The sequence below is a fragment of the Accipiter gentilis genome, chromosome 3 (assembly GCF_929443795.1).
Source record: "Accipiter gentilis chromosome 3, bAccGen1.1, whole genome shotgun sequence".
Taxonomy (NCBI): Eukaryota; Metazoa; Chordata; class Aves; order Accipitriformes; family Accipitridae; genus Astur; species Astur gentilis.
This window is the reverse complement of record NC_064882.1, coordinates 28,990,650-29,018,619: the sequence shown is the minus strand read 5'-3', so window position 1 is coordinate 29,018,619 and position 27,970 is coordinate 28,990,650. Positions and strand designations below refer to the sequence as shown.

General features: G+C 41.2%; 1 protein-coding gene across 1 annotated transcript in view; it reads right to left on the bottom strand.

The window, feature by feature from the left end:
- Positions 1 to 27,970, bottom strand: part of PPARGC1A (PPARG coactivator 1 alpha) — a 373,640-nt gene that overhangs the window by 183,742 nt on the left and 161,928 nt on the right. The gene's annotated exons all lie outside the window — the stretch shown is intronic.

Here is a 27,970-nt window from a genome sequence, read left to right as displayed (position 1 = left end):
AATCAAATTCATTGTCATTTTCCTCCCATGTCCTCTTTAGAGTGGAACTGAAATGAAATTTGCCTGCTTTTCTTTCCGAAGTAGGCCTCCACGCAAGTACCACCAGCCCAGCCAGCAACAAATCTCCATGTGACACCAGCCCTCAATGTGATGATTACTGTGGAAGTGTCATGGTCTGCCAGGAATTTGGCCACACTTGAAAATTACTCCTTTTTTACTTATTTGAGGATGCAAATGATCCGAAAACAAATGCAAAACAAATCCTGGCTTGTCACTTTTCCTCCCAAAGGGAAACCTGCATGGTTTCTTTGCTCACTCCTTTCACACTAATAGATGTTAAAACAAGTGGCCATAACAGAAGTATTCATCTTAATCACACAAAGCCTTCCTAGGCTCATCATAAGCGCATCTGGAGTATTCCATCTTCAGCATGCACTACCCTTATATTGTAGTGCTATTAAGAACTATTATTAAAGGTATGTTTTAAAATTACAATTATAATGATGGGAGGACGGACGGTTCCTCATGTCAAGGAAGTTACCAGTATCATCCCAAATGACAGAGGATAAAAATTCTGAAGTCAAAACCACAAGACCCAAATGGATTTGAGTGAGATTGCTTTGATTTCTTAATTTGCCTAAATCAGAAGTGCGGCTTACAGCTAGAAGTAATGCTGAGGTGCTTGCCACCCTGTCGACTTCCACAGCCATCAGGTGTCCTCTTTTTACCTTGCAAGTGGATGCCACTAACACAAGCTGTCTTCCAGCTCCAGCGTCAGGGGTGGCTCAGATCCCCTGGCTAACACACAGCTCTGGTCTACGAAGGTGCTTATAGATAGGAAGCCCTCATGCTGCAACCATTTTCAGGGCTGTGCCTGGATTTGTTATACAGGAATATTGGCAGCTCTTTCTAACTAGTTTGTGCATCTTCTGGACATACTCACCACCCTGTGTGGCTTCAGGAGTTCTGGGAATCCATCAGAACAAGGGTGTGAATGTAAGCACATCTTGAATGTGGGGTAATAGTGTCAAGGCTTCTTCATTTTGTTTTGTCACAGAAGAGGCAGCACTGGTCAATCTACATGGTAAGCTACAGCACAGAGCAGGCTGGCAAAGGAGAAAACTATTTGTCATCACCACTGCAATATGGAGAGAGCGTGCAGGGTAGGTAGGGATGGAGGAGGAAGAATGAGATCTTGTCACAGCTTACTCTTCACACAGCACAAGATAGCTGGGTTACAGATGGACAAAGAAAGACTGAGACTGTTTATTCCACACGTTCCAGCAACCCTCAGACCCATGGCTCTGATTTCCCTGAGGCGTAAGTACAACATCACCTTCCTTGTTCTCCTTCATCTATGTGAATCTGAGCAAAGAGACATTCCTGAAAAAAGCCAGGAGATACTCATCAGTTCCTCGCTTTCATCTGCTCTTGTCATTTCCTTCTTTATTTGAAATACCCTGTTTTGTTTTTCCTGGGTGAATTCAACTTGTCTTTACCTTCTAGGCCTGACCCTTTTGTCCTCTTTTTTGTACCTTTTCCTCCAAAGGCAGCAGACATACAGGAAGGACCCAGAGTGAGCTGAGATCACACACGTGCATATTGACAGCAAAGTGGCCTCATTTTGATGGGCAGCACTTTCTGATGCTGCTCCAGGAAGAGGACGTCAGCTGTAGCTGGGCCCTTTGCACAATGACAGTATCAGATGGCCTTACTGCAAACATCCTCTGCTACTGACCACTAACCTGCTGAACCATTCCCCAAAGTTCATTTTCTTCAGTTTCTTTTACTTCTTCCTGAGTCTTTTTCAGCCCCCTCATCTCTCTTTATCCTCATAGCAAGATAACCTCCTTCCCTCACCTTCTCCCAAAAGAAGAAAACTAACAGAAAAAGAAGGTAGTTTTCATCTACTTCCTAAAAATCATCACTTTATTTGTTTTGCCTGCATGCTTTCCTTCCACCCCCTCCCAATCTGCTTTGTCTGTATAAATAGACCACTTTTAAGCAGAGACTACTTATGACTTCCTACTACTACAGGGAATAATTCAATAGGGTTGTCATTTCAGATGCAGTTCATAGGTGCTGCAGTAACGTCATACTACGTCCACTCCAACCATAAGGGGAAGACAAAAAGGCACAGCTACAGTGACTAGGTGGAGAAAGGATGGGGAACAGGGATAGCATCTAGTTCAACTACTAGGTCTCCACAAATCATTTGAAAGTAAGGACTTGGCCCACAGAAAAACCCTGGCATTAGTCATCCATCAACTGATAAATAACTATGCTTATAATAATTATGTGACTCTATCATGAAGTTATCCCTTGATATCTAAGGGGCTCTGAGGAACCCTAAGGCGGCATACTGGAGGAAAAAAAACTACAAGGAAAGCAGGTGTGCAGCATTTTTGGGTTTACTGAGCTGATCCAGCCTTGCTGGTAAGCTAGCATGTATTCCCAACCTCTACCACAAACCACATTCATAGATGTTACGGATGCCACCACGGATGCCACACGTGGAGTGGCTGTGAGAAGAACTATTAGTAGAAGAATAGATGTTTTGTTATTGAAGACCCCCGCAGGTACTCACATTTTAGCAACAGGCACAGCGCAGGGAGCCCGAATACCCACAGCCATCAGAGCAGTTGTGTGCAGCGTTAGCATTAAGTGGATTTGGCGTGAGAAGTCAAAACAATGTGCGTGGCTAGCAAGTAACGCGGCTGTCAAGAGGCAGCCCGGTGAAGCGCCAGCGTAAGGAAGTTTGTCAGCTGTGCAGCAGCAGTGACAGTGACCAGCAGCAGGAGGGAGCAGATGAGGAGGGGAACGAACGGCTCGCATCTGCTCTGTGCCGCTGGTGGGGATGGAGGGCTGCAGGAATGGGGGGATTTCATTTTGGGGCTGCTCAAGTCCCTGGGACGTAACGGCAGCAGCGCCAGCCTGGGGAAGGATACTGCCCACGCAGAATGACTTTCCTGCCCGAGACTGACAATTCAGGGACTCTCCTTTTGTTCTCATTTACTTGCGAATAATGGTTTCCTTGTATGCCTACCAAACAATATTTACGCAGGACTGGATATATAGCTCTCATTAGAGCAAATGCTACTACGTAAATTGGGCTATTTGTGACTCTGCACCTCGAGTTTCACTCATCCCTGGTCTGAAGTGCACTAAAAGCACATTATTACTGCTTAAGATGCAAACTACTATGCTGAAAAATATCACTTTTTACCTCCAGTGAAAGAAGTTAAAAATTAATGGTTAGTTTAAACTAAGGTGAACAGTAAACAGAAACTCCTTGTGACCATGTGCAGGCTATTCCAAATCTGTAATGAGGTTATACTTACTACTTAGATTAATTACTCTTTTTCTTCTATCTTAATTTATTTTACGCTTTAGGAAACCAACATGTCCACTAACCACTCTGTATGTGATAAAGAAACACAATAAAAGCAATTTCTCTCCTAACCCCCCCAAAAAACCATTCTCAGTAATGCATTTTTGAATCCAGCATACCTTCTCCTAATGAGGTTTCAGCATGCCATAAATAACACTAATGAGACTTTGTCTTGCCCATGTAATATATTTCCTTAATATAGCTTTAGATTTTCTTATGTTGCATGGAAAACTAACAGTCACAGAAAGAAATGTCCTCCAATAGCACATTAAAACCAAAAGTACAATTAAATATAAATGAATTCAGTAATTTAATTGCACTATTGTCATTTTTAAAAATTCAGAAGAAAAGTAATGGTGCCATTTTTTCTATTGGTAAATAATAAAAGTGCTGAGGGAATCAGATAATATTTAAATAAACATTATTGTGACTATACATGATACAAAGATACCTTTTATTGCCAAGTAAATTCTGTGTTTGCTAATGAAGAGAGAGTTTGTGGCGTGTACCTTTTCAAGCTGAGGGACCAGTCCTGCAAGTGTTATGCAAGCAGTCCCAGGTAAGGGATGTAAGATTTGACTCTCTGGTTTTAGAGAGCTAACGGTCTAAGTGTACATTTCCAGCCTCAGAATGCAGATACTTTAAATATCATCTGCAAAATGCAGCCATTTAAACAGAGGTTTACAGTGAAACAATCTCTTAGGTTGACAAGCTGTATATATTTATGCAGTCTACAGCTCCCATCATTCTACAAGCAGGCCAATGCTGTCTGGGTGGAATTTTTTCCTCTAAAAATACCAGCTCATGTTTTTTTCCCCTTAAAAAAAAAAAAAAAAAAAAAAAGAAGATGACAAAACGTATTTTTGCAGAAAAATTAAATTATTATTTGGGGTAATATAAATTCAAAGCCTACTTTATTTTTAACGATCAATTGAAATGTTACATCTGTCACCTCTGTCACCTTTTTTCCCTCAGAAAACAATGTAAGGCTTATGTCAGATTGAAATTTCAGTGGAAGCACGTGGAGAGTTCTACCATTGATTTTCATGAAAATGGGTTAACTAGCAGCTCTTTTTTTAGGATTCTACCTTTAATGGTAAAAATTCAGTAAACATCTTGGACGAGGCTGGGCAACGATGTAGTGACAACAGGGGGAGATGAAAGAGTAGCAAATTCCACCACGGAAATTAAATTACAATAAAGATGTTGGTGCTGATGGTGATACTGGCAAAAGCAGTTATGGGTATAAAAATAGAAATAATCAAATCTGAAGTGGAAGCAAAACTCCATTTCTGTAATTCCTTCAAGTCAGGAGAACAAGATGATCACAACTTCCGACTTCTGAAAGAACTGGCACACCAAATTATAGGTTGGGCATATGAACAAATGATTAAGCCAGGGTGGAACTATATGGCTGAAGATTAGCAGATAAAATTACTTACTTCAGAAAGGGGAAAGTGATTTATGCAAATATGAGCCTATTCATCTGATCCTACTAGCATGTAAGGCTTTAGAACAACTCTTCCATGAGGGTATACCTAAAAGAGGTGTAGACAAACAGAAGATGGCATAAAAATCAACATGGATTTATCAAGAGCAGACTGAACCAAACTAATAGCTTCCTTTGGTATGATTAATTTTCAAGACAACCTGGCGACCTTATCTCCCTGGACTCTGGCAAAACATTTGTTATCCACATGGGAAACCCTTAGTTAAAACGCAGAAGATGGGTTTAAGAGAATAACTGTAAGGGAAACAAGAAGCTGACCAAAAAAAAAGGGCAAGAAGGATCATACATGGTGAGAGCTTCTTTGGAAGCCCAAGCATGGCTCCTGCTGTTGGCTCATGAGATGGGTAAAAACCCCAGTGGGTGCAGGAGAGGACTACTAAGACAATGTTAATATACAGAAAATAACTATAGTAGAAAGTAATCAAGTATTATTTAGCCTGGAAACAAAAAGGCTTATAAGCTTCAGAACACACTTCTAGAATTGACTTCCAAGAAAAATAACATGGGTGAAAAATGTAAATGGTTTTAAGAAAGATTTTGATCAGCATTATGGAAGAACTATGGAAAAAATTATATGACGACAATTCTAGAAGCAGTGTACTGGATTCAACATTCATGTCTCTATTCCTGTTTCCATGTTGGTAAATGACTTCTCTATCACCTATATCCTCTTTCATACAAATTGTGCATTTTTCTCAAAGTAAGGGAATTTTCCTAAGTTAGACTTAGACACATTTACTGTGTGCCAACTCTTCTCTAAAGCCAAGAGAGTTTTTCTGCTTTTTCTCTAGCTTTATCTGTTGATCTAATAAAAGAATATTAACCCTCTATAGAAATTTTGCCTCATTTTTTGGTTTTTCCCAGTTTACCGAAAGTAAAAAAAAAGAAATAAAAAATAAAAAATTGAAAAATGAACTGTTTATGGCAAACCTATGTGGCCTATTTTGATGGCTATGCATAAAAAAAATCCCCACAATGCCTTGCTTTTTGCATGTCTCCTCAAAATTCAGAAAGTTTTATGAAATCACAACAAAATGTGGAGACCTCAAACCCTGAGCGTTTTGAGTTATGTTCCTTTCTAAACTTCCCTAGTGATTAAGCTCAGATTACACAGTTATGAATCAACAGCCTTGCCAGATAAGTGTGCAAGTCCCATGTGTTATTTCTGAAGAAGGAAAATGACTCCAGACAAAACCAGATCCTCATGAATGTTTGCTCAACATTGCATTTTAATTCTACAGGTATAGGCATGAGTCAGGCTATTAGAAAAATACCACAAAATTGCAAAACGTGAGTCAAAATAAAGCCATGGTTTTCTTAAATTAACTTTTTTCCGCCGTAAAAAAAAAAAAGACCATCAGCAGACAAAGTTATGCAAGCGATATTAACTGCATTTTTTCAAGATTCCATATCCTGGTGCCTGCGGGTGCTTCCAGCATAGTAAGGGGGACTCTGTGATCATAAAGTTATAGTAAAATGCTAAATTTAATACGTAAGGTCAAATAGCAACCTATGAAATCAAGTATGAGGGAGAAGTAAACTCTAAGGGCAGCTAACAGAAATGACAAGGGGAGCAAGGATGATCAATATTAGGATTTCGATTCTAGCTCTAGATAGATAGAGAGATCATTCCCCAATGTCCCTTTCTGGCAGGCAATATTAGCAGAAGTGATGTCAAATATTGTCATTTCATATCTAGACAATTGGCATTACTGTCTCATTCTCAAAGTATCATCTTGGAGAGGCATGCCTGGACATACATTGGGCCACAAATCTGACAGGAACATCTCTGAACTTCCCTGCTGAGAGATGCAGCTGCACTTTGTCAAACTGTTTTGACTCACTTCCAGTTGGAATCTGACTCAGGATAAGGATCCTTATATTTCACTGAGGTTATTTATGATGCACCTCTTTCTTTTTCCCCATAAGATATTGTCTTTGAGCTGTTTCTTACTCTTGCATCACTGCTGCCTTTCAAAGACCCAGTCACTGCTGAAAAGAGATTAATGAGCTTTACCATTCACTTTGCTGGAACTGGGTTGCTACTGCTTAGCTATGGCCAGACACAGGGCACCCCAATAACATCGGCAGCCTGAAAGAAATTAGCCTCCACACCGCATACATGCATTTAACAAGAAGTCAATGACAGAAAGCAGAGGGTTTGATTTTCCTTTTACGTATACAGCTTTTCTTAGGCAAGAGCTACACTGGTATAAAATGCCCATACGGGACCCCATTAGCCTGGGGCTCTACACAGCTGAAAATCTTCTATCAATATACAAGGTTCAGAGAGCAAAGGGGCACTGTGGATCACACAGAAAACCAGAAAACAGGATGAATGCCAAGTTTCATTGGGTTAATGCTTACAATAGTCAAAGCGCTCAAAAGTTAAAGGTCCTCTTCACAGTTTTAAGACTATGCTGTTCTTTGGTTGTGCTCACATCTCTGCCTTGGTAACTTCAAACCGAGCCAACTCCAACACCATGCTGCTCCAGCAGTCCGGGTTGAACACCCAACAGCACACAACTGGTACCTGATGTTCACAGCACTGTGGGGTTTCCACCTTGTCTAGGCCACGGTGTTCTGGTAAACCTGCACCTCCCAGGTGAAATGCCTTGGAGTTTGACCTGCCTTGCACATCACCCCTAGACATACCACTGACAAAATCTCATTTTCAATTCAGAGGTCGGTACTGCTTCAGCAACTATTGACAAATATGAGGTGGGTGATCAACAGAACTCTGCCCCCACAAACACACCTTCACATGGCAGATTAAATGGAAGTCATGCCAACATAATGTTTTCACTCAGTTCTGTTTCCTAACATGCCAGGAAGGAATACTACCTCTTAACATAGATAAACGGCCACTTGGGGTAAAATTATCCGCGATGAACATGAAAGTCATCCTTATCCTGCTCTTGCTAGAAGATGGATCTCGTGTAGTAGCAGTGATGACCTGTCAGGAGTGTAACCCTTTACAGTCAATGTATGCCTTTATCAGGTATTCATTTATGAAGGATTTCACTGCATGCTGCTTTAACTTAAATAGATACATACAGTACATATTTTAATTTAATATGGCTGTAACTTTGTCATAAAATCGTTCAGGTTGTTTTTAGTTTAATAACAGGATCATCAGATAATACTTTCTTGAGCAAAGATTACGGTAGATTTATCCCTGTAGCAGGAATAGCAGTATTTGTCTTTGGCCACCAGATACTCCCCTTCCTGGAGGAAAAAAACTCTAATGAAATGTTTTCAAAAACTGAGAAGTTCACCACACCCCTTAGCTCATCACTGACATATCTCCTCATATTTTCATTACAAATAAGAAATATATGACACTGAACTGAATGTATAGACAAATGTGATAACATACTAAGTTTCTCATGCCAGACTCTGGGTAGATTTAGGAGTTGTCCTGTGGATTCACTGAAGAAAGAACAGACAGCGCTGCGCTTCCAGAATTTTAACAAGTGGTTTGTTCTTCTGCTTTTCCACTCAACCGCCTGCTATTTCAGACAAACACGAGAATCTAAAATTACTTATATCCTTAAAACAAAATACTTTAGGAAGTCGCAGGAGAAACAGCCATACTGAGAAAAGTAAGTGCTGAGAAGAGCAGCTCCAGAGTTCAGAACTGAGCTTTGGCATCAAAGTCATCAAAGAATGCAAACACCACGTGAGAAAATGAAACCCTTTGAATCCATACAAACTTAGGGGAAATCTTGTGAGAATGAGCCTTCTTGTAATAGTTCTTACATTTTCTGCTTCCATTTTTCTTGGAAATATCACAAATAAGTCTCTTTCAAGGTATTCAGGAATCCAAGGCAACAAAGGAAATCCTCACAAATAAAGATATGGTGGTAAAAAGGGAACAAACCCGAGTATTTTAGAACTTGGCAAAAAAGATTAGAAAGGTCCTAGCATCAAGTACTTGTATATAAGTATTCTTATTTTTTCACTCATGTAATTTCTTCTTCTCCACCAATGGTTCCAGATAAGGCATTATAAAGTGAAGGTACCGATACAGTCTTTAGTTGTTCCTCCAGACTCTCACAGTATTACCATTTCAGAGAAGATGAAAAAAAGGAAGTGTCCATCTCTCATTTCAGCTGTTTCATATAAGTATAATATATGTAAAACCCACCAAATTGAGAGCAGGATTTTCAAGAATCAGTCCAGTTTTTGAGCCACATCTTTGAGAAAATTTAAATCAGTGCATCTCTAGTATTTCTGTTAGGTGTGCTTGTGACACATCGCAAACATGCCCTTATCTGAATGTGAAATGTCTGTTATCCAGTAGACAACATGCAGTTTATCATGTTGGATCAGAGCCTGCTCTGTGAAGTAGAACGCCCATTTTGTAAGGGCACATTTCTGCTTGCTACAGATAACAACAGAGAAATCACGAATTCTGGTTTTTTTCCTGTGCTCCGGCAAGTAGCTCCATTGCCTCTTAATGGTTCTCCATACAGAAACCATCAGGCAAGGCTAACGCTCAAGATTCTTCTTACCAAAGGCAAAAGATAATGGAAAAATTGTACAAGAGAATCAGGCTGAGGGGACAAGAAAGGCTTCTAACCAGAGGACATTAACTCTGCACTCTCAAAAGGAAAGAAAAGGGAGTCATGGGTCCAAGGCAAGGGTTGACCAGTGACTTTCTAGGATCCTGTAACACTCGAACGTGCAGGGTAAGAAATTACTTGGCTAAATCTATTTTCCTTTCCTTTTTGCTCATGTGGTCTATGAAGGGGACCATCACTCTGCAGCTGAAGCAAGCAGAGCTAGGAAGATGGGGTGCTGGGCACCCAGATTACACCTTTTTGCATAAGAAGGGCACCAGCAACCTCAGTCCAGGATACACAAGAGACCTTGTGCTAGACACCACAATGACAAAAAAAAGGGCTGGGAATGGCAAACATATTAAAACTTTCTTCCTGCAATTACTTCATGTAAATTCTTTATGTTCCTACCCTGAAAGTAAGAGAGCCATCCTATGGTTTTACCAAATCATTAAATTTTCCTTTGTACTTGATGACACCAAATTTCTTTAGTCCTTCATGACAACGGTTGTTACATTAACAGGGAAGAACTTCTGGATCTCTACTCGTCTGTTCAGTGCCTATCAATCAACTACACATCCACAGGGCTCTAAAACTAATATTTTACAAATTCTAGTTATTAGTACTTGCATTTAGCTTCAGAGTACTTAGAAATAATTAATCCTTCCAACAACACTTTGATTTAAGAATGTTTTATTATTCGCCCTATTTTGCAGACTGGAAATGAAAATGCCATAGTCTCTGAGGACACCACAGGCAAAGCTGAGGATGAAGCTCGAGTAGCTACTCCTCACCCACCCACCATCTCACTTTTAAAAAACAGAAAAATCTGACTGCCCACTCTCTTGAATCTTAAGTTTTGCACCCATTCTGCAAGCGACCAGACATTATGCAAAGCAGGCAAGAACTGAGCTCTGGACTTTTAATTTTCCTCCACCTGGGGACCAGTCCTGCTTTTCTGCAATCTCAGTGCAAATCAGAATTTAATATCTGATTGGTGTCATTAGCATTGCATCAGTCAAATCACCGCCAGTGATATTAAAACCACAATGTTTTATTCTAATGATGAAGAAACATGAGCATTTTAGAACGGGACTATCATTGTATGTGGACAACCAGAGGAAGACTTTCAATGATTTTTAGTGCAGAAATTTGACCTTCATCTACCAGTGCCAGTCAGCCTTTTTGTTAAAACAAAAATTAAAAAAATATAAGGGTGTAGAAATATGATCAATTCAAATCAAGTATCAATTTCTAAATAATGTAGAATTAAGTTAGACATTTACAAACTGTAAATCACTGTTATTTAGCAAGAATCGGCACCATATGTTACACGGCAATATATAGAAACGTTGATAGACTGGAGATGAAGAAACATGCCCCCAGAAAGTTGGGTATGGCACTCCCAGTGAACCCAAGTTCATGTCCTACATTTGAAGTAAAAGGATAGGAGAAGAAAGTGAGGTCTAAGGCAAAACAGACTGCTTTTACAGTCTTCTCTGAGCAAAACTAGAAGTATATCAATGACCAAATACAAAATCCAGACGAACTCCCAAGAGGTCAGGCAAAGTAGCGTGGATTTATATCAGCTTTACTGAGACCAGAATTTTGCATCATCCCTGTGATGCATTCTTACAGGAGTCCCAAGGGAGAGGTAGGTAACAATGTCTGATCAGGATATGGTAGTATAGAGGTGTAAACTGGAGAACTTTATGGGGCTACACAAATTGCCAGTTGCTAGGCCACAAGTAAAACACAGATAACTAACTCTGAGACATTTATTTTCAAGACGATGATGTCTCATGTATTCAGAGAAGACCTCCTACCATGCCTAATTCTAGAGGATTGAAATGGTTTTCATTATTACACTTCTTACATGCCTCTGTGAATGTCTGCGGTCCAATGTAGGTTTCACTTCCTCTTAAAAATTCATGTTGAGAAATACCACTTATAGGCAGCTTTTGTGAAATCGTATCATGCTGTACAAAGCTTTGGCCAAATATTGGGGGTGATTTAAGCGTTCCTCTTGGAACCATCCAAACAGCATATAAAATCCAACATACTTCTGAAGTGTCTGCTTTTGTAGGAGAGGAAGAAGGAAATCAGTCTTTTGGTTGAAACGTGCAACCAAGAATCATGAAACGAAGGCTCTCAGTGTGTTATCAGTAGTTAGATAATACTGTGCTAGGTGCTATACTTTCCATAGAAAAAATGCTTGGTATTTATAGTGACTGCGGGAAACTCATAGAAGACAATGTTTTCAGGAGCACCTAAGGAATGTACTTCCAGCTTCCAAAACATCCAATTTTCAGCAAGTGTTTTGTTTACTTTGGGGCTAAAATATGGAGAAAAGCTTTTGCAATCACCTGTGTGACTTAGCTTCTTCTGCCCTAGTCTTCCTATCCCTGTACAACAGCAGACAAAAGCAGGATACCACTATATGGCCATCAGGATGTTTAATTCATTCCTGCCTGAAAAGGACCTTGGATGGAGGACGTTGGCAGAACTACACAGAAGCCTCATAAAGCAAGGGGTAGGTGAAGAAACAGAGCTGCTTATGCATTCGTTTCACTGCCTGAAAACTAATGTTAAGGGACAACGGTCATATCAAACACACATCAGGAGCTGTTACGAAACATTGGGAGGCAAAACCGAGCACTCACTGTGGGGATTAACGTATGTCCCAAATTCCAGCTCAATGACAGTATCTGCAATCCCAGACTGTGTCACAGATTCTTCCCACTTCATAAACTCACATGGTACATATGCAAACATACATGTGCATGCATATGAATTACGTACTTGGTCTTGTGCTCAGTTTATGTAAGTAAAAAATGAGCCGAGGATAATTTGCAGGGGACGCACCACCCTTTCCCTGCTGCCTCTCACGCAGACTCTCACAGAGCAGGTAAGCACTAGGGAAACCGGCACAAAATACATTTTGCCTCTCAGCATTTGGCTACTCTCATCTCTTTCTGGAATTAAGAGTTATGACCATCTCAACTATCCAGATGAGAGGCCAAGGAAAATGTTTTAAAGTAACATAAAGAGTTATCACTACTTACACATTCCAGACTTCTGTTCAGCTGCAAATACATTAATGCTAGCAAGAAAGAAGAGTGTGATGTGGGAAAGGAGGCTGTCTACAATTTATCACTGCTGTGCAGACGTGCCCTGAGAAGAGAGCTGTGCTGAAAACCCAAATATAGGAACATCTATATTAGCAGCAGTTATTTCTGATTTGGTCTGAGGGACTTTCCAAACTCAAGGGGCTCACAATGAAGGACTGGCCAGCCATGAAGAGCCTGCAGTAAAGCTGAAAGGACATGTAAATTGCTCTGATATCCCAACAGACTTCTGCTGTTTCAGGGATGCTATTCTAATCCCAAGAAGCAAGGAGAAGCCCCTTTTTCTGCATTGCTCACCGATGCACTATGTTCCTACTTGGGCTTTATCAGGGCTTTTTATCTGCCAAATAAGGATGCCTCCTCCATTCCAAATTTACAGCTGAGAATTCAAATTAGGAATGATTTCACAAATGGTACAACTGCCTAAAAAAGCTGAGTCTGAACTGGATCAGATCCTCAGCTGGGGAAAATCAGTGCATCAGCATAAGATCCAAGCATGGGATGGGTTAAAATTCATAGAAAAATAAAAGTATATTCTATATTTTATTGGGGCATTAATAAAGGAAGACATACAGAAATTATAGTTTTCTAAAAGGTCGAAAGACAGCTCTCTGCTCCTTAGAATATATTTTGCACAATATTGAATAATGATGCATAATTTGGGGAAATAACCGTAATTTTGCAGTGGTATCTTCTTTGATGCCTAGAAAGAGTACCTTTGAGCTGGTTGTGAATTAAACATTTAACAGTAAAAAATGAAAAAGCCTGTCAATACTTTCTGAACCAGCTACATGAAAAAAAGTTGCAGAAATTGGCCCTCTGAAATTGCTGTTTACTCCCACTATTAAGTGTTTCACAGTTGTCCTTGAAGGTTTTCTTGTGCACAAGTAATTAATTTAACGCAGTCTTTCTGAAATCAGGTCCTTCTGTCTTGCACTATTCTAACTTTAAGGCCTTACTCTTAAGTATCTGTATTACAAAACAATTTTATATATACATATAAAATACGACAGGCAAGGAAACTTGCAGTTTTTCAAATCAAGTCTTTCACGGCGTGTTCAACTTTGGGTCTCTCCTATCTGCTTTACAGGACTTTTCTCCTGCTCTAAATCCAACATATTTTCTCTTGCCTAGTTTCAGAACCTTTTTCCAACCACGGAGCATCTCTTCCCAGTGGATCACAGGAGCAAGTCTAGCCTACTGCTCCAAGGGCCAACATTCAGCCTTAGAAGTGGGAAAAAGAAAGACATACACTTACCAGAAGTGAAAAAAATTTCCAAAAGCAAGCTCTAATCTCACCATCTCCAGTTGTTCCCAGTCTGTGGTTTAATTTACTGCTGGGTTAGCAGGGTGTTCCACAATGCTTCTCATAATTACTTTCTCGAGGCTCTAATTCAACTGCAATTATCCACTACAGAAGTTAGAGAATTGGATCGTGGCTCTGCTAAGATCCAACTAAACCACCCGACCGAGAAGCTGGCCAGCCCCCAGAGCTGCTTCCCTCACTAAGGTGAATCAGGACCTTGCTGATCCATATGGTGAGACTATCTCCTAACAGACTCTTCCGCCTGCCCATCCCAGACACCTTGACTCTGAGCCTAAGGAATCATTTTTGTAATGAAGGAAATATTTATGTTTAGTTTTTAATGTGGACTAAAGAGTCGCACTAACAAAGCAGCCCTGCGGACCTCCCTTTCACACCCACAGCTGACCAGCTGGGTTCATGGCTCACAGCTGGCCAAATGATCTAGATAATTAAAGAAGAAAAAAAACTCTCTTTGTTGTTCAGGGATTTCAGTCTGTTTCACCAAGAACATTATGTCCTTGATCTATCTCTGCTCTTTTTCGGCTTTTTTTTTTTTTTAAGTGCCAGATTTAAAAGCCACTATGACTATGGAAACTGCCTATCAACCATCACGAACCATACCTATATAAAGGAAATGTCAGGACAGGAGACTCTAACGAATGCTCAGTAGAGTTCCCTTTACTCACAGAAGGCCATATACTGTAGAGGGCATACCTTTATGGGCAGCTCCAAAATGCCCACTGTGGGACAGGGGAGAAGCAAAGCAGCAAGTGCACTCTGCATTCAAATAGCCCATCGCTCTGCCCTGCTCCCCTGGTTCCACTGAAAACCCCTGGATCATTGTATCCACAGCACACACTCTAACGGGCTTCACAGACCGCGTGTGGGGGCCTGGCCATGCAACCAGACCCACCATGGTCTCCACGGATCCTCGCCGAGTTCAGCGGTGCATCTGTGTCAACACTGGTGTCTGCTGAACCAGCTACTTGTTGGGGAGGGACTGAAAAAGGCAGCGGTATGAATTAATTTATCTCTGCAATCTGCTTTGACTGTCACTTCGCTTAATACCCAGCACCCCACACAACTTTCAAGACAGGCCCAGGCTTACTGCATTTTGGGAGGACGCAAGCTTATGTCACAAAAAGGTATTTACTTGATGATTTAGCAAAACCCTCTTCACGCATTTTGACTGCAGAACTAACGTTCAACAACATATGCTCTTGGTGGCAAACAACAAAAGACCTGTGCGCACTAAAAAGAAAAGAGAGATTTGAATTATGGAGTTAACAGGGGGAAAAAAAAGCTGATTTATGAATTTCAGCGTGAAAAGTGGCTTGTAGCACGATGACTTTGCCAGGACAACATACCCTGTAGCATATCTCTGTAGTTAAGTAATGCAGAATTATCAAGTAATACAGCGCTGCTAACAACGCTGTCACACAGACGCTGTTTAGTCAGCAACTGCACCTATATGACACTCCATACTTGATGAATGCTTAGGTTCTCAAATGAAATGTGATACCTTGCTAATGCAAAAGACAGCCTAAACCACATTACCCCCCACGCGCATCCTACTGACCTTAAATTCGGTGCCTTTCACGATTAACCTTCTTGCAATTGAAAGATTTACCATAATCCCACTTAGCTATTTTCAAAGTGTACAAACTCTGTACGTCGGCACTGGTACTGCAGCTGACTGCACAATTTCTTCCAGTTTTCAGAAGGCAAACAATATGGTTTCAAATGCACTCGGCTTCTATCTCCGCCACTTGACCTCCCTAATTTATAGCGCGAGCCCCTAGTGTGGCAGTGATGCTGTCTTTGTTGAGCTGTTGCTCTGTGATAGCTAATACATGCATACATTACTGCTGACATTTAAAAACATTCCTAACAGTTTGTGTGAGTACATGGTAAACAGATGCTATGGGATTTTTTACCCATTATCAGTCATCTCTGAAGACTGCAGTAAAGTGACAGGTTGTTTGAGACTCTTCGGTCTAACAGTGAGAGATTTATTTTTAATAGAATATTGATATTATGGCACAAAATGCCATTTGGTGTTTACTTTTTTTTTCCTCCTCGAGCTACAGTTTAGCTTTTTTAAGCTTTTGCAACCCTCTGTTATATCTACTACTCTATTTTTTATGAAAAAAGTTAGAGACTTTTATGAACTCTCTGATTAAAGTACCTCCATCTGAATGCAGATTAAAAGTTCCAACACCTGAGAGCACTAAACCAATGAATATTTATATAGAAAAACAGCAGATGAATGCACTTTAAATCTTCAATGCAAGTCTAGTCATGGGGTTTATCTTATTTTAGGGCTTACTTTTTATTAAAATGAACTCTTGCATATTTACACTACAGAAATAAATGTTATTTGCAAGCACAATACAGTAAGAATCTTACAAATGGATGGCCTTGGTGAAAAGTAAATTTACTCCTCAAACTGATTTACTTCTTTATCAAGTGTATATTTAGGAGGATTTTCATTGTACACTGCTGGCGTAGTTTGGTGCAGAGCAGGTGCATTCATTTTAACTGGTTCTGATTTCACACTCAAGCAGTGCCCATGGCGTTACACTAACCACACCGGTGTAAGTCACAGGGAGCCCAATAGCGCTCTTTTGGCAAGAAGGACCATTGCATATGGCTTCCCAGGTCATACGCAGTATGCTGCACAGTATCCTGCACAGTATCCTTGGATTTCAGCGTTCGTGTTATGCTGCAGTCACTCGCTGCACTTGGTTGCTACAACTACAACCAACTCACACTGTCCCTTGAAGTTACCATCTGTCCTGCCAGAAGACAACCAAACTGAGCAAAAACCAGCCCCTGAACCAATTCGTCCCAGGAACGGTACAAGACTGCCAGGTCACCCCAAACCCTGCGACCTCCTTCAGCACTGACTCCGAACCTGCCTGACTCAACACCTGTAGTAAAAGCCAACATTGTCGTTGACCCAAGTCCCACAGCAAGCCAACAACATCTACAGAAAGGGTGTAGTAGTGCAAATGAAGGTAAACAGTGACTTCTGTTGGGCACAGGAAGGATCTCTGGGTCTCTCTGCATCCTTCTAGTGGCAAAAATCCTGCTCCCTTACTCGAGAGATTTGCTCCTTGTTTGAATGGGAAGAAATACATGGTTCTGGGGAGCTGCAGCACCACTGGGAATGAAATCTTGATGCAGCCCAAGTATCTATTAGCCAGTAAACCTCTCTTCTCTCCAGATTTTGTGTTTTGTAAAAAGATTTGTTGCACTGTCTCCAAACCTATGCTGTTCTATTTTGGTTTTAAATGTAACCTTAGAAATAAATGTTTACAAATCAGCTCATTGTGTCTTTGTTTTGAAGCTTAAAGCCTCACTTTGATTGCTGCCTTTTTGACATTTTGCATAGGAAATATGTTTGCATGTGCACAGCGCTATTGAAACAGCAATTAGATCACCATATTCCAGCTGTTACAAGGTTTTGTAATGCATTTTCCAATAAACATTTTCAAGAAAACAGAACTATTTTAGTATGTCAAGCAGATACATTGAGATTTTTTTGTTCAGCTTTTTTTTGTTGTCTTGTTTTTCTGTGTGTCACCATACTTTTTTATGTTCCACAATTTCATTTCTTTTAATGCCACCTAAGTAAAAAGGGTCAGGTTTTCAAAAGCAGTAAGTGGTTTGAGGAGTTCTGATTTTGGGGACCTGGGGAGCTGAGCCAAGCCAATTTTCAGAAAACTGAACTTTTTGTCTTAGGCTACCAAGCACCACAACTGTGATGGCTTTTAAAACTCTTGCTATTATTTCTCTGATCTTCCTTAGACAGGAATATTATTACCATTTCCAGGAACTATCTACCTACCTAGCTTCCTTCCTTCCTCCTTCCCTTCCTTGACAATTTTCCCACTTGAAAAAAAGAAAAAATAAGTTTTCTTCCGCTGCCTGCTAACACTAAATGTCTAACTCCCCTGAAACTGAAATGATTTCCAGCTGTGCAATAGAACAAGTGCATTACATGCAAAGGCAAACATAGCATCCAGGCGTGAGGGGGAAAGGCAGCTGCACCTGAAACTCAGCAGCAAAATAGACCAGACAGAGCCTCAGTTGTGAAAACCTTGGTCATCTTCTCTGAAGTAACTCAGTTCACACCAGTCAATAACCAGGCTCATGATATATACCAGGCAGCAAAAATTGCCTTGGCTGAAGAGGAAGAAGATCTGCAACCTTTTGCTTTAAGTTTAGTATCAGATAACAATTAAGGGGTTTTTTTCTTCTTGCTTGGTGGTTAATCTTTCCTGGTGTATACGATTAAAACCGAAAAATTCTGCTTTGAATTTATTTTATTTTTGCTGCTTCCTCACCTCACTTGTTGCATTTTTTGCTTTCTCACTTTCTTACACAAGAATTGTTATAAAGATTTTTCCTACCTGTTGCCTCATGCAATAAAAAGAAAAGCAAAGTCTCCCACTATAAGACTGGAAAATATCTAGTTCTGTCTAAAGCCAACGAATTGCAGTTGAGCTGGCTGATTCATCTCCTGTGTTTTGATTGATCACTTTGAATTTGGTATACGCTAAGGAGATCAATACATTGATTTATTTTTGGGGGTGTTGTATATCATTATCAGGGTGTAACTAGATTCTTTTTCCAGATGGTAAAAATTCAGAGGAGAACTACTGAGAGGAGGAAAGAGATTTTCCTAGGGACAGGGGAGCTAGTGTGGGAAATTGTCCTCCTCAATTGATTACACTATTTCAGAGCTGGTTGTCAACTGTTTGTTTGATGGCAGTTGTAGACAACTGTGCCCCAATGGATTTGCGATTTCCTCTAGTAATTTTAATAATAAAAATAACAGCGGGACAATGAAGACTTGCAAACCTCCTGGGAGGCTTCCCCTTACCTCTAGGTAACTCCCACGCTTGCACAGATGCTCGCTGTGATTCTACCAGACAGGAGGCTGGTACATACGACCCAAGGAAGAGCAAAACCTGGGTACGCACGGGCCAGAGTTTGTGCCTGCCCGCTGCTTCGAAGGCCTTGCCATTGCTCCATCCCATTCAAAGTGTCTCAATTAGAAGTGCAAATGTATGAGAGCTGCAGCAGAAGAGGCTATTTTAAGTTCCCTTCTCATCTTCTAGGAAGCCATTATAAATTCTGCAGCTGCCTGTCTATCACTGACGGGACATCACCAAGTTGGGGCCGTTTCAAACTCCCTTGGGTTTCAAAATAATTATGCATGATTTTGTCACATCAAGATGAGTTTATTTGCAATTCCCAGGCGTCATGCATGTGCAATGCAACCTTGCATAGCACTCCAGTGCTGATAACCTGAAAACACTCCTTGTGAAAAGGGTTTGCTCTTCACGTATTTCACCCAGTCTGAAACTACTGCCTTGGTTGCCAGTTAAACAAAAGTATTGATTTTAAAATTGCTCTTTTAACCTACAAGGTACTACATGGCCTCTGTCCAGCATCTCTTAACTTACTTTATGTTCTTGGATGTACACTTGAATCTGCTGAGGGAAATCTGTCACTTGTCCTAAGTTTCGCTGGCAAGCGTTAGGGAATAACAGCTTTTCCTCAGAAGAATTCTGTCCTCCTAAAAAAGCAGGCGGTAACAGTAAAAAAAAGTTAAAGCAGGGTAACAGTACATTTTTTACAGTCGGTTACAAGGCTGTCTTTTTATTGCTCCGTCTTACTGCATAATGAACTCTCTGACAATTTCTACATTCCAATATTGTTTTATTACCAATTAGTTATGTTATGTAAAATACCCAAAGTCACAATGTATGAATGATAATATAGCCTAGCAAATGCATGGTACTGGGGAGACTTTAAATATTGCATCCTAATTCTCTGTATGATGAAAGGAATCAAAATGGTTTCTGTAGCTTGTGGGTACTCCAGGTTGTTTTGTCAATACCTTGATTATCAGAGAAGTGGGAAAAATTCAGAAAAAAAAAAGCGCAAAACCCAAAGGTAACCCATATAACATTTTAACCTCATAGGCACTGATATCTTTCAGCCTTATTAACACAAAAGACTAGGTATGAAAATATTTAGACCATCTTCTGCTTTCACCTATCTTATTCCCTTAAATTATTTAATTCATTTTCTTCAACAGGATTACTTTAGATCTACTGAGACAATACTTTGTGTCATCTCAGGAACAGTCCATGAATGCAGGGAGCAGAACACAACATTCTCTTGGTTAAAAGGGATGAGAAACCTGGACCTGCTTATGAAACCCAGGCAAAGAGGAACCACGTAAAATTCATCTGAGACAGCGTAGTTCAATTCCTTCCCTTCCACGGCCTGCACCTGCACATACTCTTGCAATTTTACTTTTCTGAGCCATATTATTTAATTAAAAAGAATTGGAAAGGAGACAGAGATCTATCAGAAAGATATCCATAGAGAAGCTTAACAATCCCAAAAAAGGACCTTACACTCTGGCACCAGGCTCTAGCAAAAAGCTGCATTATAAGTCAGGACACCCTATATAACTGGCTGATTAATGGTATATTTTACCCATTTTATGTTATGCAAGTATTGAGAATGAAAATGTGACCCATGGAATTTGTACACCCCTGGTCATTGATGCATTGATTCTTGGAACAACTGTGACAAGAAAGCATCACCTGGTGACTAATGCAATCTTCTGGAAAGCAAGCAAGCTGCTGCTGCTGCTGCTGAACAGTACTTTCTATAATCTGTCCAGAGTGAGATAGGCCGTTGGTTTTTCTTTGGATGTGCCATTACAGGCATTAGAAGACGCTGAGCCAGGAAGCTGTTAAGACTGTTCAAGAGGGAAAAGACATTAGAGGACCAGAGAAAGTTGACAGAAAATATGTCCCTTGCTCTTGTGGGCTGCTGCATTGACATTACACCAGCAAGACAGCCTCTAAAGGTGGCTGTTTCATTCCAAACTATTTAAAATTAATACAAGTCTTATGTAGAGGGATGAGCTGCGTGGATGCCGTCCAGGAAGCACCAGGGAAAGACCTGATGGGGAGACGGGTATGACAGAGGAGCGGATGGACTGATAGATGTGAATGCTGAGCTCCTATTTCAACAAAGCCAGTTACAAGCAAATACAAAATCGAAGTATGTGAACATTTCCAAAACCTTAAAATGGAGGAGGTGAATCACACAGGCTTCACAGCTGTCATAACAAATTAGACTGTCCCAAAATTGAGGAGATGATTTGATAGCCAATTACCTGAAATAATGAAAAAGGGATAAGAAGCGAAGTCACCTTGGGGAACAAAACAAAACCCATTTCTAATACCCCTGACACTCCTCTCTTACTGAGATCGTCTCTCGTTTCCCTTTCACATTAAGTTCAAGCAATTCATCTTTGCTTCGAAAGCTGTAGTTTTGACCCTGCCTGTGCGTTGATGTCCTGGTTGCCCGTACAGCTTCCCGCTGCCTTGCCCAGCCCACGTTCTCCATCCACGCCTCTTTGCATCTCCCTGTTGCACCTTCTTCCCCTCCTTCAGGAGCAGCACAGCCTCGCTCCTCATGTGCCACACTCCTCCTCAAAGTCCTTCAACAAACACAGTATGAAGCTTTTGTATAACATCCCAGAAAAAGACAAAAATCCAGAAAAAAACCTGAACCACCTTTAGACCAAGTCTTTATCTAATCAGCTAACACCTTGTAAAGATACAGGATGACCTCCTGCTGTGGGGTATTGAGCTCAGTGCCTGCCAGGATTAGGTCCCTTAACTGAAACTCATCGTGTGCTAGGGGATGGGAAAAGGGAGGTTTGAGCTCTGAGGGGTTTAAGAATTCAAATGTGTCACTATTAATTAATCAGGACACTATCTTCCAAAACAATATACAAAAACGCAAATGCTCCAGCCAGATCTAAAACACTTCAAAGAAGAAATGAATGATTCAGTTTAGTACTTTCCTGAAATGACCACTGTACCGAATGAAAAATTCCAACAGAAGACTGTTAAAAGAAGGCATTTGCTAATAATGCTTCTTACTCACTTGTTTAGAGAAAAAATTGGCTGTTATCAGGAGAGTTTTAAAGAGACATGTGGAACTGAAGTCGTATGAATACAGAGGCTGGAGGCTGGCACTATTTTCAGTTTGCTGGTTTACTGCACCTTGTAATCATCTGCAAGAAAGCTGTATTTCTGCACTCATGATTAGAAAACCTATTAAAGAAAAGTCATTTAGGATGAACACCCTGCACTCATAGCCATAGGTGTCTTCTTCAGCTAAATTAAAAACCATAGTCTCGTCAGGTCATAAAAATCATCAAAATTTTAGTTACAAATTACGCCACAGTGTCAGCATCTTTCCACAGCTTTACCATTGTTTGAAGATAAACTGAAACAGATCAGTACAATACTTAATTGAGCTCTCAATAGCATCATTGATAAAAGAGCATTAGTAGAATTTGGCAAAGACTTTAACTATGGCTACTAAGATGCTGTACAGCAACTCTTCTTAACAGAGTAGATCAAATTTTCTCTGGTGCCCTAAGGCCTCTTCTGTTGCTCTTGTAGCATAAAGAGGCTTAAAGACAGCAGACCTCAACCTCAGGAATATTTCCTGCGTAAAGAGATTTCTCAGGCAATAAATAGCTGCAACTACCTCTGTTCTCCAGCATATTAAGTATGTGGAGGTAAGGATGATGCTCTATTCTGTGCAGTTCCTACCAACAGCTCCTAAGGTCAGGGCCCAAGCAAAATTCAGATCATCTGAAGAGCTTAGTCTCTGGCCAAGCACAGGAGCTACCCAAATCACAAGAAAATCAGAAACGACTTAGGGGCACATTTGTTGCTGCCTCTCTTTGCATACAAAGGGATGGATAAACTAAGTAGTGAGGCTGCAGTCACAACCTATAGCCCTGCTGTGTCAAAACTCTTGTCTGGACAGATTATGTTGCCAGATACTACTTTGATCCTAGGCCCTCTTGAACAGAGTGGGACCATCATGAACTGTTCAAGCTCCTAACACAGGGTGGAAATGACCCAATGATGTTACTGTTCTCAACAGCACAAGGGCTAAACAGGACAACGAATACCTCACTTTCTCCCCATAAGATCTGGCATTTTGATTTTTCCAGGAAGCACCGTTAAGTCATACAACAGACATAAAAGATGTTCATGTGTTCAGTAAGAAACTTAACTGCATCTAAATCTACTCCTATATGTTTTACAGAAAATCTGATGGTACAGTATTAGTGCTCAGTTGTAATTCATTGATTCCTTGCAGAATGAATGAGTATCTTTCAAGAAAGCCCTTGGAAATGCTGATGACTAGCGACTATTGGTACAAACCAGTTTTACAGATCATAGAAAATCAGTTACTCATAGAAAGCATGACAGATACAGAATATTCTTCCTGTAGATGGGAAAAAAATTGTGCATTATGATCCATAAATCGATAAATATCCAACAAATCAGCAACACAAACAAGATGAGAGAACTTTATTTCATCTTCAATCAGAGAGTAAGAAATATACTGGGCAAGGTAGTTTTAGCAGTAAAATAGTTACCATGCTAATTTTCTACTCATCTAGTAATACCGATCCTTTGCATTTCAGTATGTGTTTTTTTTCTCCTTTGTGATCATATTTGTATCTGCAGAGCTTTCACGCCCAGGATGCAAGCTCTGAAATATGTTAAGCTGGTGCTGGTTTTGTTTTTTAATAAAACAGAAAAATGACAATATAATACTTTAAAAATCAATACACTCTTTTGCATTTAAAATAACTCAGGAAAATATTTTAAAACCACAATGTCAGCAACAATGGGATGGATTCAGGGGATAGAAAACTAATGTAGAAGCATAGTAAAGACTTTAGCCATTGCACAGAAAAAGGAAAAATCTCCCACTTGCAAAGCAAGAAGATGATGGATCTTGACACACAATATTACTCAGGCAATTGCACAGTATCCGCAAACATTTTATAGAAAGGAGAAACCCTTTTTTTTGTCTACATGCATTGGTACAGTGAGTGACTGCAGAGAAATCATATAGAATATTTTTGTCCCTAGTATTTATACATCGGAACTCTATGAGCTCTGATTGCCTTTGACATTGCCAGACTGTCAAAATACCATACAACCCCTGGCTTTTGTACAGTATTCTTTACAGAAGGATCTCAGAAGTGTTACTTTTACCCACATGGAGCCCCTAGAAACCTGCAGCTCTGTATTCGTTACTGGTATTGGATACATGAGAACAGAGAGGCAGGGAAAGCAAGTGGGGACAGTAGGGTCCTTTGGATTGCCTGGTTCACACTATTACACTGTAATCACCAGTAGCTCTCTCCCATCTCAATGTTAGGATTTTTCAAGTGTATGCATAAAACTGCGGGGTAAGACCCCAGACTCACACACAAACATTGAACAAACAGTCAAGTATGTGTATCCTTTTTTAGGAGAACTTTCTGTGTATGGGCTATAGGAAATGTCATAGCAAACATGAAGTGCAGAATGGGTGTGAAACGTCAGTTTTCATGCGTACACACCCCCCCTCCAAAAAGCACATGGACAGATTTTTATGCAGTGGGGATTTAAGTAGCACTTCTGCAAGCATTAGGATTTTTTTTTTCCCCCAAATCATACAATTTAACCTTCATCTAGGGCTGCCATATGTCGCAGCTTCCCCACGCAACACTTCTTTTTCCACCTGAAAGTTTACTTCCAGGTGAAGAAAGAGGAATTTGGCCAGATGCTTCAAATGTACAAATCTCTACAGCCACAGACACGTATGTCAGGAAGTCCCAAGCAAATGGGTTTGGAGCATGTGCAGGCCACCTGTGTAGCCTCTGTGCCCATATCTCTATCCAAGAAATGATACAAAAAACTACGGCAAACCCAGCTCCCTGTCTTTATCCCACGGAAAAAAAAAAATACAAAAGGAAATCCATAGCAGCAAAATTCAGAACATTTTTTGTGTGATATCCACATAAAAATATAAGTTTGAGGGGAAGAAATAGAAATGCATGTGTAGTTTGCAGATCAGAAGGGACAGTATAGGAAACCTTAGCAGGCAGATACAGGGCACCATGTTCAGAGTCCTCCCCTGTGATAGCAGACAGCATTGCTTTACTATAAGTGGGAATCCCAGCTTCCTTCTGCTGCAGTGTTTTAATCATCCTTCTGGATTATGCAATATGCACACCCGGAAATTTAGAAAGGTCCCTACCCAGCCAGCAAACATCTCCCAGCACTGGGATGGAGATGGACCGGCTATTCCAGTAGCAGAAACAATGACAGTATTTTCATCTTTAGTACTTACTTTCAAATTACTGTATTATCTTGTCTAGACTGTGCTTTTGCCAAAAAAGGTTGGACCAGATGATCCTCAAGGTCCCTTCCAACGTGGTATTCTATGATTCTCTGATTAGTACATATAGGCTACAGTTCTGTAATCTGCACAGCATCCTAAAAGTAGTGAAAAATCTCAAACTCTTTAAAATTTGGAGCAATATAAAATGATTGATGTGCTTATCAAAACAACTGAATCAAGATTTTACCTTTGCTTTCTAGTTGCCCAAATATTTCTACCAGACGCTAGTTAGGAGCCAGCATAGGTTTTGCGAAAGAGTCACCTTCCCGCTGTATGTTAGCTTGCATGTGTTACAGTTTGCGCTTTTCTTCAAAAGAAATGGGAGACCACTGAGGTATTATTGTACTCCACGGTCCTACACTGATGGTGGTCCCAAACATTCATTTGCTGCGGATAGAGCCGAGGGGAGATAAAGCTTTCCTGCTGAAGCATGCCCCCACAGAAACCACTCTCCCCACCTCCAGACCACTCCAACCGTCCTGAACAGGCAGTTCCTCGCCCCAGCCCGGAGCAGGCAGCACATCTGCCCCCATCCAGGCACCAGCGCACGCCGCCAGCACCTCTGCCTCCTGGCACGGGCAGCCCGACCAACACGTGCTCTTCCCTGCCAGGAGGAAACGAGGTATTTATTCCTCGGAAGTCCTGGATGGCACCGGCATGGGCCATGTGCACTGGGGAGCTGGGTTATCTCCCTCTCCCGTGTGACTCTACCTGGAGCACACGATGACTTCCTTACGCTTACCAAGGAACTATCACTACTCTTTGTCACCCCTACAGCCCTCCAGTTGTCTTCAATTAGAGACGAATCACTTCTTGCCCTGTTTTACCCCCCAGGGGTGTGCCACCTTCTGTCCAGTGAGTTGCCAGCAAGGAAGGGTCACAAAAACGCTGCCTACCTTAACCTGCGAGATCCTAACTGAAGAGCTTTGCAGGGGGCACTGCTAATGACCATCACCATTTTTATTGTGGCTGGCCTTGGACCAGCTCAGCAGAAAGGACTCATGAAAAACAGGATCCATCACTCCTGAAAACTGCCTGGCACATTATTATAGTGTGATAAGTTCAACTGCAGACCACATGCATTTTCTGGCTTTGAACAAATGGCACGAGTCAATTCTCCATAAATTCCAAATGTGTATTAGAACATGGAAACATATTTTAAGTGTGTTTCACATCCTGCCTCTCTTTTTCACCCTCACTGCTGGAGATTAAGCTTGCCACTTTGCTATTTCAGTCTTTTGCCATACAACAAGACATGAAGAGAGTTCATTACCCTTTGTCACCCCTGAGTCACCTGGATGAGAAAGGAGGAAACAACCTGTGCGAGCTGGGATTTTGAGGGGGAAGGGATGGAGACAGGGGGAGGGCGTATCAGGAATCAGCTTTTTAATTGTGCTTCCTGAAAAACACTGCTGTAGCGAAAATGACTGACAGAGAAAGCGAGACAGTCTGAAAGCATCCAACGTGCTGCAACCCACTCAGGGAGCCGAAGAAGTAAGAGGCATTTTTGTACTCTGAGTGGCCTAAACAAATAAATTACAGTCTTGATAACCTTTTATTTCAGTGCTGTGCCATTTGTGCTACTCCAGTTGGATTGTGTCATTCCCAGGATAAATCCTCAATTGCAAGGGCTTTAAAATTGAGCTATAAAAATTTCCTCTGGGCAGAAATCTGGCAAAATGTAGCACAATGAAAAAAAGCAAAGGGAATCAGTCTAAAAATAGAAGTGAGTAAAAGAACTTGGGAACCTTTGGGTGGACAACAATTTATCAAACTTTTCTGCCTTGCACTCTGGTAGGCAAAAGAAAGGGTGGGGGCCAGGCCGGAGGGACACGATAGCTCACCTGCAGTTTCCGAGAGACACGTCTTCGCTGCCAAGGGTTGGGGAAATAGGACAGTGGCCAAACTGTCACGATGAGTGAGGGAGGTCTCGAAGAGGGAAGGATGAGGCAGGCTGAAAGATGCGACATGCAGCTCAGCCTCTGGTGATTCCCCTATTGGAGGCCATCCCGGAAGCCGAGTTACCCTCCAAAGCTTAAACTCAGCCTGCCTAAATCTCACCTACATTCCTACTCCCGTTGTCCCCTCCTGGCTGTCCCCACATTTGAACCTTACTGTGGTTCTCTCTATCCCTGCTGAAATGCCTTCAGAGACTCCCTGCTTGGAAGCACTAGGCATGAGGTTGAGTCTGTGCTTTATCACCTGATCAAAGCTTAGTCCGTCTCCGTAGCTTAGTTTTTATGTGCAAATTAAAATAACTTTTGTTCAAGTTTGCTGCTACCAGAACAAGGTAGGCATGGCCAGGAGAGCAGACTCACAACTAGCGGGACTCACGACTACTCCACTGAGCGGTCACCACACGACAGCACCCGAGGCAAAGCCTTAATTAACTGTATTTACAAGAGGAAATAATGCTTTAAATCCATCAGAATATGCTGCAGCACTGAAGAATGATGGAAATTACACTGGAAAGCCAAAACAAAAAAAGGCAACCCCGTAAAAGCCCATTCCCCCTGCAAAGTTGGGCAGACAGTCCTGGAAATGAGAAAGCTGCTTGGAAAACGCAACGCAGCCCCACAGCGTCACACACGTACCGCAGTGCCGCGCAGCCATGAAAGGGCTGAAGGTGACACTGTCAAGCCTTGCTGATATCCCTCCTATTTTTAAAGCCTCCAACAGAGCTCAAGCTGGCTTCTGATCTCTGGTCCTCCCGTGCTCCCCGGGAACGGTCCACACAGCAGGGACAGACGCACCGGC